At 36.2% G+C, this 10,673-nt stretch overlaps 1 pseudogene; it reads right to left on the minus strand.

Annotated features, from left to right (window-relative positions):
* Window positions 1-1,665: 1,665 nt before the first annotated feature.
* The window catches only part of LOC111814381, a 72,110-nt pseudogene continuing 63,102 nt past the window's right edge, over window positions 1,666-10,673 (minus strand).

Genomic DNA, 10,673 nt, shown 5'->3' on the forward strand with positions numbered 1-10,673 from the left:
GGGGGAGGCACTGCAGAGTGGTGGGGGGCAGCCCGAGGGGCTGGGAGAGGGTCCAGCCCACGCTGCGCCTGGGCTGGGACTGGTCCCGCCGGCCAAGAAATAGTATTCAATATTGTATTTAGGTAAGGAATTAAAAAGAAGAGAATTAAAATTTGAAATACTATGATAAATTGCTTTTTTTTTTGTACCGGGAATTGAACATAGAACCTTGCACTTGCTTGGCAGGCGCTTAAGCCACTGACCTATCTCCCCAGCCCTGAAATATTATGCTAGATAAAATTACTATACAATGAATAATTTTTCATATTTATAAAAATGCTAAAAGTACAATTCTACCAAAATTTGTACACATTGACTGCTTAATTCATGTATTATCTTGGTAAATATATACATACACATGTTCTCTACTCATCTTATTTCTATATGCTGAAATAGACTTCTAGAAGAATATCACTTGAGTGGTATCAAAAGCAAAATTCATGGGCAGGTCAAATCTAGAGTCACAGATGCTTCCAAGATCCCATGACTGGTTAGCTGTCATTTCCCCCTCCTGCCCTAATATCCCCAACTTTATTTAATTATGTAAATAAATGTCATTTATGTATTGTTTCACATCTTCATGAAACCTAGGTAAATGTTCATACTGGTTCACTCATGTGAACTGCAATATATTCAATTTACTACCTCTATGTAGACTAGTTTTTTCTTTATTCTAAACTACTTTATTTAAAAAATCAAGAGAAGCATAGGGAAGGGCATTTCATAAAATAAGAGGTTCCCTTACAGTATGATGATGCTAACATGAAGATATAAAATGTCACAAGGCATATAAATGTTCACATTAAAATATGATTTAAACCACAATATACAATGTATTCTTATTCTGCAATTTTTAAAAGGTTTAATAAAACTGTAATAGCAAATGGTTTGAAGTGGTGTGGCCTCTTTTTCTTTCCTGTAACTCCAAAATTATAGGGTCAACTTAATTGGAAAGAATATCAAGACTCCTCCTTTGAAGCTCTTTAATAATGTGAGATTGAGTCAAAAGATGTCACAGCTTTCTTCCTTGATAAATATTCACATTTGGTTTCAATAATCCGATTAATCTAGTAATCTCTAGTTTCTTAATGTTTACCCCACACAACTTTTATGGTAGTTTCAACAAGTTGTAAAAATTAAATAAAGTAATTCAGTATGAGTTAAGAATGGTGGAGTAAAGAAAAGAACAAAGGAAAGATATATTTCTAATAGGTTGACTATATTTCCTTGTAGTTAAAACTGGTGAGGCAAACTCCAGGATACTAAGGAAGGATACATAATATCAAAGAAACAAAATAGCATTATACTGGGAAGAATATTACATTGAGGCTACAAATCACAATTATATCTAAATATCTATGACTATATATATATATATATATATATATATATTATTTGGGAAGCTTCCTTTTAAATAGACAGCTGAAATGTCCTTCATCCACTCCACCATCCCATATCCATCAGCTGAAGTCCAGAGCTGAGAGCAGGCAGCTGCAACAGCTGATTTTTTTGAGCCTCTTCCCTAATTAGGCAAAATATTCAACACTTGCCCCATGCTTTGCTGGTGTTGTTCTTTCTGTTTAACTTCAAGATGTAGTGCAGGGCTGGTGTTTTCTGTCTGCTGAGTTAGACACTAATCAGTGCCCAAGTCCTCAGAATGGAAAGATCCTTCTCCAGCCATTTAATATTTTCGACTCTAGTCTTCAGAACAATTTGAAATATAACCAGATGTAATCTTTGAGCCCTAAGAGATTCAAAGAATGCTTTCACCTGAGAAAAATACAACAACAAAAAAATTACTGACATGATTCATAAAACACTGTGTCTACCAAAGTGTTTCAAAACAGCTTCTAAATGATACACACACAGGGGCAAGCATTTCTCTGCCAATCTCTAGAAACTCTTTCTTTTGCATGATTATTATTTCACTTTATCTTCAGATAATAGAGACAGAAGTGACAAATTCTTTTCGTACAAGTGAGCACATTGTGGGTGAAGAAGTTAACCAATTGCAGAAGTCGTGGAGTAACAGTTGAGCTGAGATTTTAGCTCTGGGATTTCAGATTTGCTTAAAGGCTGAATAAATTCAAGATTTATTACAAAAAGAATACATGTCACTAAAATGTGAAAAAAGACATATAATACAAGATTTATTTTTAAGGAGTTACCAATGGTGGTGATTTTATTGAAATTAGTCAGCTATATTTTCAAACTTCAGAATAATCTTCTCCCCAATCAAGTCTGTGCTCATTTGGAATGCCACCGGCAGATATTTGAAGGCACAGGGTATAATCCTGGCCCTTTCCTTTCCATGCTATGTGGCACTGGACAAATACATTTTCCACATAATAAAATGTGAACTTCAAACCAGAGTGCATCTAAATTTATTTTCAGTTCTAGTATTTGAACATCTTACTTTAAAATTGTTAACAATAGAAATGAATAAACCCAATTAATTCATCCTTGGAAGAAAAGTGAGATGTAGCAGGTACGATGGTTCTCATGACAAAGGAGCCCCAGTCAAATCTGAAAATAAGAGAAACCTCACAAATGTAAGTAATGGAAACATTGGCCTTATGTTTAGTATATCATGTTATATTTCAAATATGTAAAATAAACAACTATATGAGAAGTTCATTCATTAAAATAAATGCTATTAATTACCATAAAAATCAATTCACAATCCTGAAGCAATAAAATTTATCACATTTAATCATAAAATGAAAATGCAGATTAAACATTTTCAGGAAATATAGTCAAGTTATTCAACAATGTTTAAGTCAGAAGAGCCTGCCTGGTAAGCACAAAGTCCTGAGTTCAATCTCTAGTAGAAAAAAAAATCATGTTTATATTTAAGCATTCTATAAATTTTTGATTATGTATCCCCAGTACTAAGGGATTTTTGAGTAAGAACTCCCACATATATGCATGCATATTCTATCTATCTATCTATCTATCTATCTATCTATCTATCTATCTATCTTCTGTTGGGGATAGTTATAACCCCTGTACATATTTATATTTATGAATTATATGCAAGTATTATGGTTTGATGAAAAGATCTTAAATTATAACTTTTCTTTTTTTTTCAGAACCAGGGATTGAACTCAGGTCCTTGCACTTGCCACAGAAGTGCTTATTCCACTGAGCCATCTCCCCGGTCCCACGATCTTAAATTATAGATAAATGCTATAAATAATATCTTTAATTCTTATACTTTTTATTTTTAAGTTTATAATAATATAACAATCACGAAGTCAGAAATAACATGTGCAATACTATTTGCTTTTTGCGTGCTAATGCATTCTTTCACGCTTCCTCCTCCTATTTTGGGCTATGGTCTATTTAAATGCACTTAAGGCAAAGTCCCTTGGTTGGGCTCTTTCACAGCCACAGCTGCATCTTCCACCTCTGTGCTTCGTACCACAAGTCAGTGATGCGTGCTGAGAAAGCCAAGTAGAGACCATGGTTCCAAGGCTAGGCTCATGGGTCAGCAGGAACATTATTTCCAGTTACAAAAAAAAAATACACAGCATTACAGAAAGAGTCTGATCATTTCCAGGGAGACTGACAATTGTACCAACAGCCAGTAAGATCTTTAAAGAAACACATTTTTTTAATGTAGTGTTTTTGTTGTTGTCACTGTTGCTGCTGTTTTGATAATGGGGAGTGGGGAGTTACACTCAGGGCCCTCACACTGAGCTACATCCCCAGTCCTTTTTGTTTATTTTGAGACAGGATCTCACTATATCACTATATTTCCCAGGCTGGCCTCAATTTGCAAACCTCTGGCCTCAGCTTCCCAGAGTACTGGGATTTCAAGTATGTGCTAGTGTGCCTGGAGAAAGGAGTAGTTTCTGATTATTTGTGGATAACAGTGCTTGTAGGAATGGGGAGAGGCATGGGAATGTGATTTAGACTTTCACGAAGCTGTCCATGAGGACTTTACTCTTAAAACAATTAGAGAAGAATGACATCAGAGACACTAACACAAGTTAAGATTAATAAAGCAAAGCACACAGAGCTCGGATTGGCGTATTTTTTGTGGATATCACAAGTGGGTTTGGACGAGAGATGACTGAGTGCCTCAGTGGGAGTTTTGTGTGTGTGTAAAAGAGAAAGCAATGTCATCATAGGCCTTCCAGTGGAATCTAGTCATCATTGATTCTTTCTGAGTGACATTTTCGGTTCTGGAGTAGCCCTACAATAGATATTTTATACTGGAGTGGGTTCTATTTCTCCGTAAGTTGAAACACAAAAAAACTCAGGATAAGTCCAGTATGAGAGAGGCACTTCCAAAACATATAGTTTCTTTCGATTGCTTCACAATGCCACCTCAGAGGGACACTGAATATAAGGACTAGGTTTCATCAAAATTCCTGAGGTCTTTTTTTCCCCCCAAATCAAAAACACAGTAGCAAAAAAGGCTAAATATATTTGTTGTGCTTTGTAAGGGTTTAGTAGACTTTTCTGATTTGAGCAGGTGACTAGATTTAACTCAACTGGTATTTACTCCCAGAAATTTTTGCCTAGGCTGAATGAGAGGAATTTGTTCTTCATTATCTTGTTCTCATTTATTTCCTTTAAATATGGACAGAGCAATTTAGGAAAATGCATTTTCTTTCTTTCTTTCTTTTTTTTTTTTTTTGGTGGAACTGGGGATTGAACTCAGGCCTTTGCTCTTGCCAGGCAAGCACTTGTTCTACTGAGCTATCTCCCCAGCCCCAGGAAAATGCATTTTAAAGCCAAAAAGATTTCATTGAACTATTTAAATAAAAATGGCATCATTTGTATGCTTTGAGGAACATTTGATTGCACTTAGTTTTGGGTGCAGACATTGCACAGAAGAAAACACACTGAAATACCTACTGTTTTTAGGAGATTGGTTCAACTATAGCTTACAAAATTCCAGGTGATTGCTGACTTTGGGTTTCTGTAAATTGCATGCAGAGCCACCATGCCCTATGTCTTGATAACCTTTCTTTCCATTCCTAGTTCAGTCAACCCAAAGAAATCAGAACCATTTGTGTTTTCATGATAGACATTAAATAATGTATGGAAATTAACAACTACCAATATATTAAAAGAATAAGAGAAAAAGAAGCATGATAAAGGTAATATTTACCCAAAGAAATAATGTATTTTCTTTGAAAGTTCCAGTTGAATTTTTATTTTCTATGGCAGTAATTTTATTTAGTTATCATTTCAAAGACTTTGACTAGCGTCTTATTCATGAGTGTCTTTCACAATTTTCTTTCAAGGTTCTGAATGTAAAATATACCCTTTGTTTAGTAGCCTCCACATGGTTAATAAGTAAGGAATAACTTTCACTATTCACATTTGTTAACATAAGTTCTTTGGAAACTAAAGTTAATACAAATTCTTTTTTTTTCCTTCAGTACTGGGAATTGAATTCAGGACCTTGCTCCTGCTGGGCAAGTGCTTATTCTACTGAGCTTATTAACCTGTGAAGGGTTAATTTAAAAATAATGTGATGAGTTAATATAAAACTAAATGTAAAAAATTACTCTGTTCAAATTTCTGTGACCCTGCTTCCTTGTAAGACCACAAGGAGGCTTGCTGTACCACTGATAAATCATCAATAGACTGAGAGTTCCCAGAAAACAATGCTCCCAGAAAAAATGTATGCTGAGTAATGGTCACATTGAACCTAAAGGTACTGTTCTATGTTAAATGACAGATTTGTCTGCCCAACAGGATTCAGTTTCTATACTTCTAAGGCTCCAGGCCATTTGTCCTCTCCTGCGTGAGTATGGTCAAGTGGTCCCAGGCCCGGTAATAAAAGGTTCATATTTAAACTTTAATTTGGACTCAGATCTGGTTTCTATGTTGAGAACCCATAGCAATCTTCCCAGGTCTTACAATACAAATTCTGATTTAGGGTTTTTATACTTCAAGATTGGTGGTTGACATTTTAGGTGTTTTTTTTTTTTTTCATTTTCTGCAGAGTCTTACTATGCAGCTGAGACTCCAGACTTGTAATGATCCACCTATTTTCAGCCTCCCCAGTGCTGGGATAACAGCTGTGTGCCACTACACCAGGACTCTGTAGATGCTCAGTACACCCCAGCAGGGCTGGCGCGGCATGTGCTGCGGAATTGAACTGCGGTCCCTGTGCTTCCTAAGCCGACTCTTAGTCTGCTGGCTATCCTGCCAGCCCTGTGGTTGACATTTTAATCTTTTCAATGAATTTGTGTCAGTTTACTCTTAGTCATTTAGTTAAGAAACTTAAGCAGTTTTTAATAAACAACTCCTGATCCTTGTTCACTGACGATGCATAAAAAATCTTGATTTTTTTAAAGCACTTAATGCTGACAGTTCTTATTGCTCTAAAAGGTAAGTCCATTCTACTCTTGTCTGAGCACTCACAGAATACACAATTTTCAAAACATCTGCCTGGCTTGCCAGCTAGCTAAGCTAATTAGGGCATGGTGCTAAAACATCTGCCATTTTACTGTAACATTAAGCACAGAAATGAGGAAAAAGTCTTATGAAAGAATAATTCATTTATTACAGTTGTAACTTACCATAAGTCATCATTGAATTACTTTCAGTGTCTAAATATTAAAATCTTTTTCTCTTCCAAACTTTTAAATTTATGTAATTTTACTTGCAAATTATTTGTTTTTATCTCTTACTGATAACCAAGTGCTAGCAAGCAAAATAAACATGAAATTTGAACCTACACTAAGTTAAAAATAGAAAGTTGGTGGAGTCAATAAAAAATGATTGCTGGAATACAAAAGTACTGGTTTATCTATATAATCTATATAATTTTTAAATTGCTGATTACTTTGTACCTAATGTATTTAAAGTATTTTCTGAGATTTGTTTGAGGTCATCTCTTTAGTGTTATAGAATTGTAATTTAGCACAACTGAATAAAGTCCAGTCATTTTACAATTCTTCAAAATTCATAAGATGAAACATTTTCTATTATCAGAAAGACTACGTGACTTTGGTTTTTGTTGCCTCATAAGACATTAATCGCTTTTTATTCTAAATTGGCATCTGGTTTTTAATCCCAACTATAGATAGATCAGCAATAATTAATATTGTCTTGGTGACTTAGGAAAACCACAACAGAGAGCAACGGGGAGGGGACAGGAAATTTGAAATGACCTCAAGTAAGGAACTGTACTAGTCTCTTCATCTTATTCAACTGTCATACTACCAGTGATTGAGCTATTACCCTGAATTAAAAAATATAGAAATAAGTCTCATAAAACTTAAGAAATCTGTATAATGTAAAAGAACTAGTCATTTAGAGCTAGGATCTAAATGTATGATTTTGATGCTTCTGTTTCCATTATATTATGTATAATTTTGAATCATAAGAAGTACATATAGTACAGTAGAACCAGACATCTGAATACTAAAATAATGATTGATTAAATTATAGCCCATACTGTTTGGGTTTTAGTGTAGTTTGCTGTGCAGACTGTGATAACTGGATAAATAAGACACACAGGAAGTTCCCTGAAGGTCAACCACATGATCATTTTGTTCACTACTCTAACACCCCCACCTCTACTTTTTTGCCATACAAGAGATATTCCAGTCATTGTTAAATTCACAAATGAAACGAAAAATATTTATATGGAAATTCTTCATTAGGATTCATACTAATAGGGCCTTGCCAGATAGCTCAGTTGTTTGAAGTGCTGCTTGTGCAAATGCAGTCAGGCACAGAGGACCTAGGTTCGATTCCAAGCTCCAGAACCTGCACCAGACCTGCCCATAAAGGCAGCCTGAAGTAACGGAAAAAAAAAATTCTTCGCAAAGGATTTGTGCTAGCAGTCTTGGAGTTTGGGGGGAAGAGCTCCACACTATTTAATTATGCAGCAAATTCAACACGCTGAACACGCGTGTCCACAGCAGGTGGATCACTACTGACTACGATCGTCCCTCTGACCCAGAGCGTGAAGGCTGCATAACAGTATTCTGCTGCATGATGTTTATATTTCGGCCTCACTCATACATTTCATTTAAATAAACAGAAGAGAGGAGAAAATGATCAACCTAAAATCCATATTTTCTGAAACTGACTTCAGGCTTGAATCTCAACAAATAGAAAAAAGAAAATCCAAAAGGAAGAAAACTTGAATTGCTTTTCTCAAAAGAATGCAAGAAAAGATTTCAAAAACTCACTGAGAGTTTATGGGAAGACACCCATAACAACATATTGTTTTTATTTTATTTATTTATTTTTTCGGAGCCGGGGATTGAACTCAGGCCCTTGCACTTGCCAGGGAAGCGCTTATTCCACTGAGCCATCTCTGCGGCCCCCCATAACAACATATTGTTAAGAATATGTTAACAACAATTCTAACATTTTGGAACAAGAAAAACAGACACTGTTACCTTCCATGACAATAAAATTGTGAATTTATATTTTCTATTTAAAAAACCAAGTTTTCCTTAATTTTCACACACATTTAATTAGACTTTTAAAAAATAATACAAATCTGTGTCAGATGGAAATCAGAGCTTACACTGAAATGTCCATGGAATCTGATAATAATCAAGGTTGCAGCAGCTAAAACACAGTGCTGCATAATCCAATTGATCATGGGACATCTTTTGTATTATAATCCCCACCAGAATCATTTTTGTCACCATAGCCATCCTTCAGGTGATCAAAATCACCAGTTTCCCATCAGAGCTACAGCTCGGGGCCAAGGCATAGCAGTTGGCACTGGCTGGTGTGGAAACAAACAGATTTCTTCCAAAGCACCTCTTCTTCTTTATGAGTTCCATCAGAAGACGTCTGGTGTTTTCATTGCATATATATTTCACAGTGCTCGCTTTGACATCTTTTCATGTTTGAAAGCCTCCCTTTTGGAGAGCAGGCTTCCTGTGCTTCTGCTTCCTGGCTGACTTTCTGTCACCCCACCAAAGTTTATTACCTCACCTATATCTTGCTTCCATAAAATCTGTTAAGCACTTTCTAGGTGGGAACGTGAAACAGAGTGTGTCATTTCCATCACGTTTTTTCCTGTTTGTTTTCTTTCTATCGTTACTAAGAGGTTTTAGACCTAATGTCTTGCTTGATCAAAGACTTTTACATCAAAGTGGAAAGAAAAAAGAGACAGGAGTCCAGACCTACTTTAATTTTCTACTGGATTCCATCCTTTGAGAGGAATTCAGCAGGCTTCTGAATGTGAGGAGCACAGCTCGGGTCACACACGCAGCTTGAAGATGGCCGAGGGAAGCTTCCTGTCACGGCCTGAGGCCTCCTCCCTCCAGCTCTCTGTGTCAGTTACAACACCAGTGAAGGGAATTCTGCAGAAGACACGGGGTGGTTTAGAGAGGGACTAGACTTAGCTCTAAGCACAGCTTGTACCCATCTAAAAGGCTTGACTCAACTTTCCTCAGGAATCTTTCCAGAAACACAGAACAACTTCTCTTTGCATCTTACCTATCTTTATGTGGCTCCCACAGCATTTAACAGAGTTTCCATTAGTTGTAAGTTCCTACCCGAGAGGACACTGTGGATGGATGTAAGATAGAAATCACTGTTGGTGGAATCAACTGTAACTCTGATCCTGGTAGCTGTTAGGATTGACTATGACAAAGAAAGAGGGACATAGGTTGTTAAAGACTAGGTGTTGACTGCCCTATGGGCCAGTGTCCTCAGCTTCTTCATATTTAATTCCAAGGAGTTCATATAAAACACACAGACTCTTATTGATCCTCCAGATATTGTGTATTTACTTAATTTTCTGTTTGCTTGTTTATTTTGCTTGCTTGTTTGAGATAGGATTTCATCATGTAGTGAGGCTGGCCTTGAACTCACTTACATAGCCCAGGCTGGCCTCAAACTCACAAGGATCCTCCTGCCTCAGCCTGCTAAGCACTGCGCAAGCTAACCAATATGCCTGGCTACATTTTCTGAAAGTCATACAAACCTTGAGGCTTTTCAAAGAAATTTGAAAAATTCCTTCTGTCCATCATGTGGTAAGACAATTCTAAGTATCTCAGACCTTTGAGAAGCATGGGGCCGCTTGTTTCTTGTTGAAGATCATTAGTCAGGTTGAGGGTTTTGTCAGGGGCCAACCTTCCTGCATGGAGATATAAAACAGGAATGTGGGGAATGTGTGTATCTTAAGCTTGTAATATTCTTAATATTAAAGCAAATACAAAACAGCAATAACAGAAATAGTCATCATAACTAGTTCATTTGGTTTAAATCCTACTTCTACCACTAACTAGCTGTGTGATCTTAGACAAATTATTAGCCTTTTTGGGCTGCAAATACCATTGCTATACAAAGGAGGATCAACAATAGTATCTTACTCATAAGTTTGTTTTGAGGGTTAATATAAAAGCACTTAAGAAAACAGCTAGCATCAAGTAAAATAATAATGTTCAGGACCAGACATTATCAAAATTTTTACATATTATTTCATTCTGTAGATGCTTCATTTGTGAGTTATTTATTTATTTATTTATTTATTTTTTGCGGAACCGGGGATTGAACTCAGGCCCTTGCGATTCCCAGGGAAGCGCTTATTCCACTGAGCCATCTCCCCTGCCCTGTGAGTTTAATATGTTTGTTCTAATCAAATTTTGGAACTTTGTTGTTTTTTCTTCCATAATTTTATTGATAAA

The sequence above is a fragment of the Octodon degus genome, unplaced genomic scaffold (assembly GCF_000260255.1).
Source record: "Octodon degus isolate 3935 unplaced genomic scaffold, OctDeg1.0 scaffold00009, whole genome shotgun sequence".
NCBI lineage: Eukaryota > Metazoa > Chordata > Mammalia > Rodentia > Octodontidae > Octodon > Octodon degus.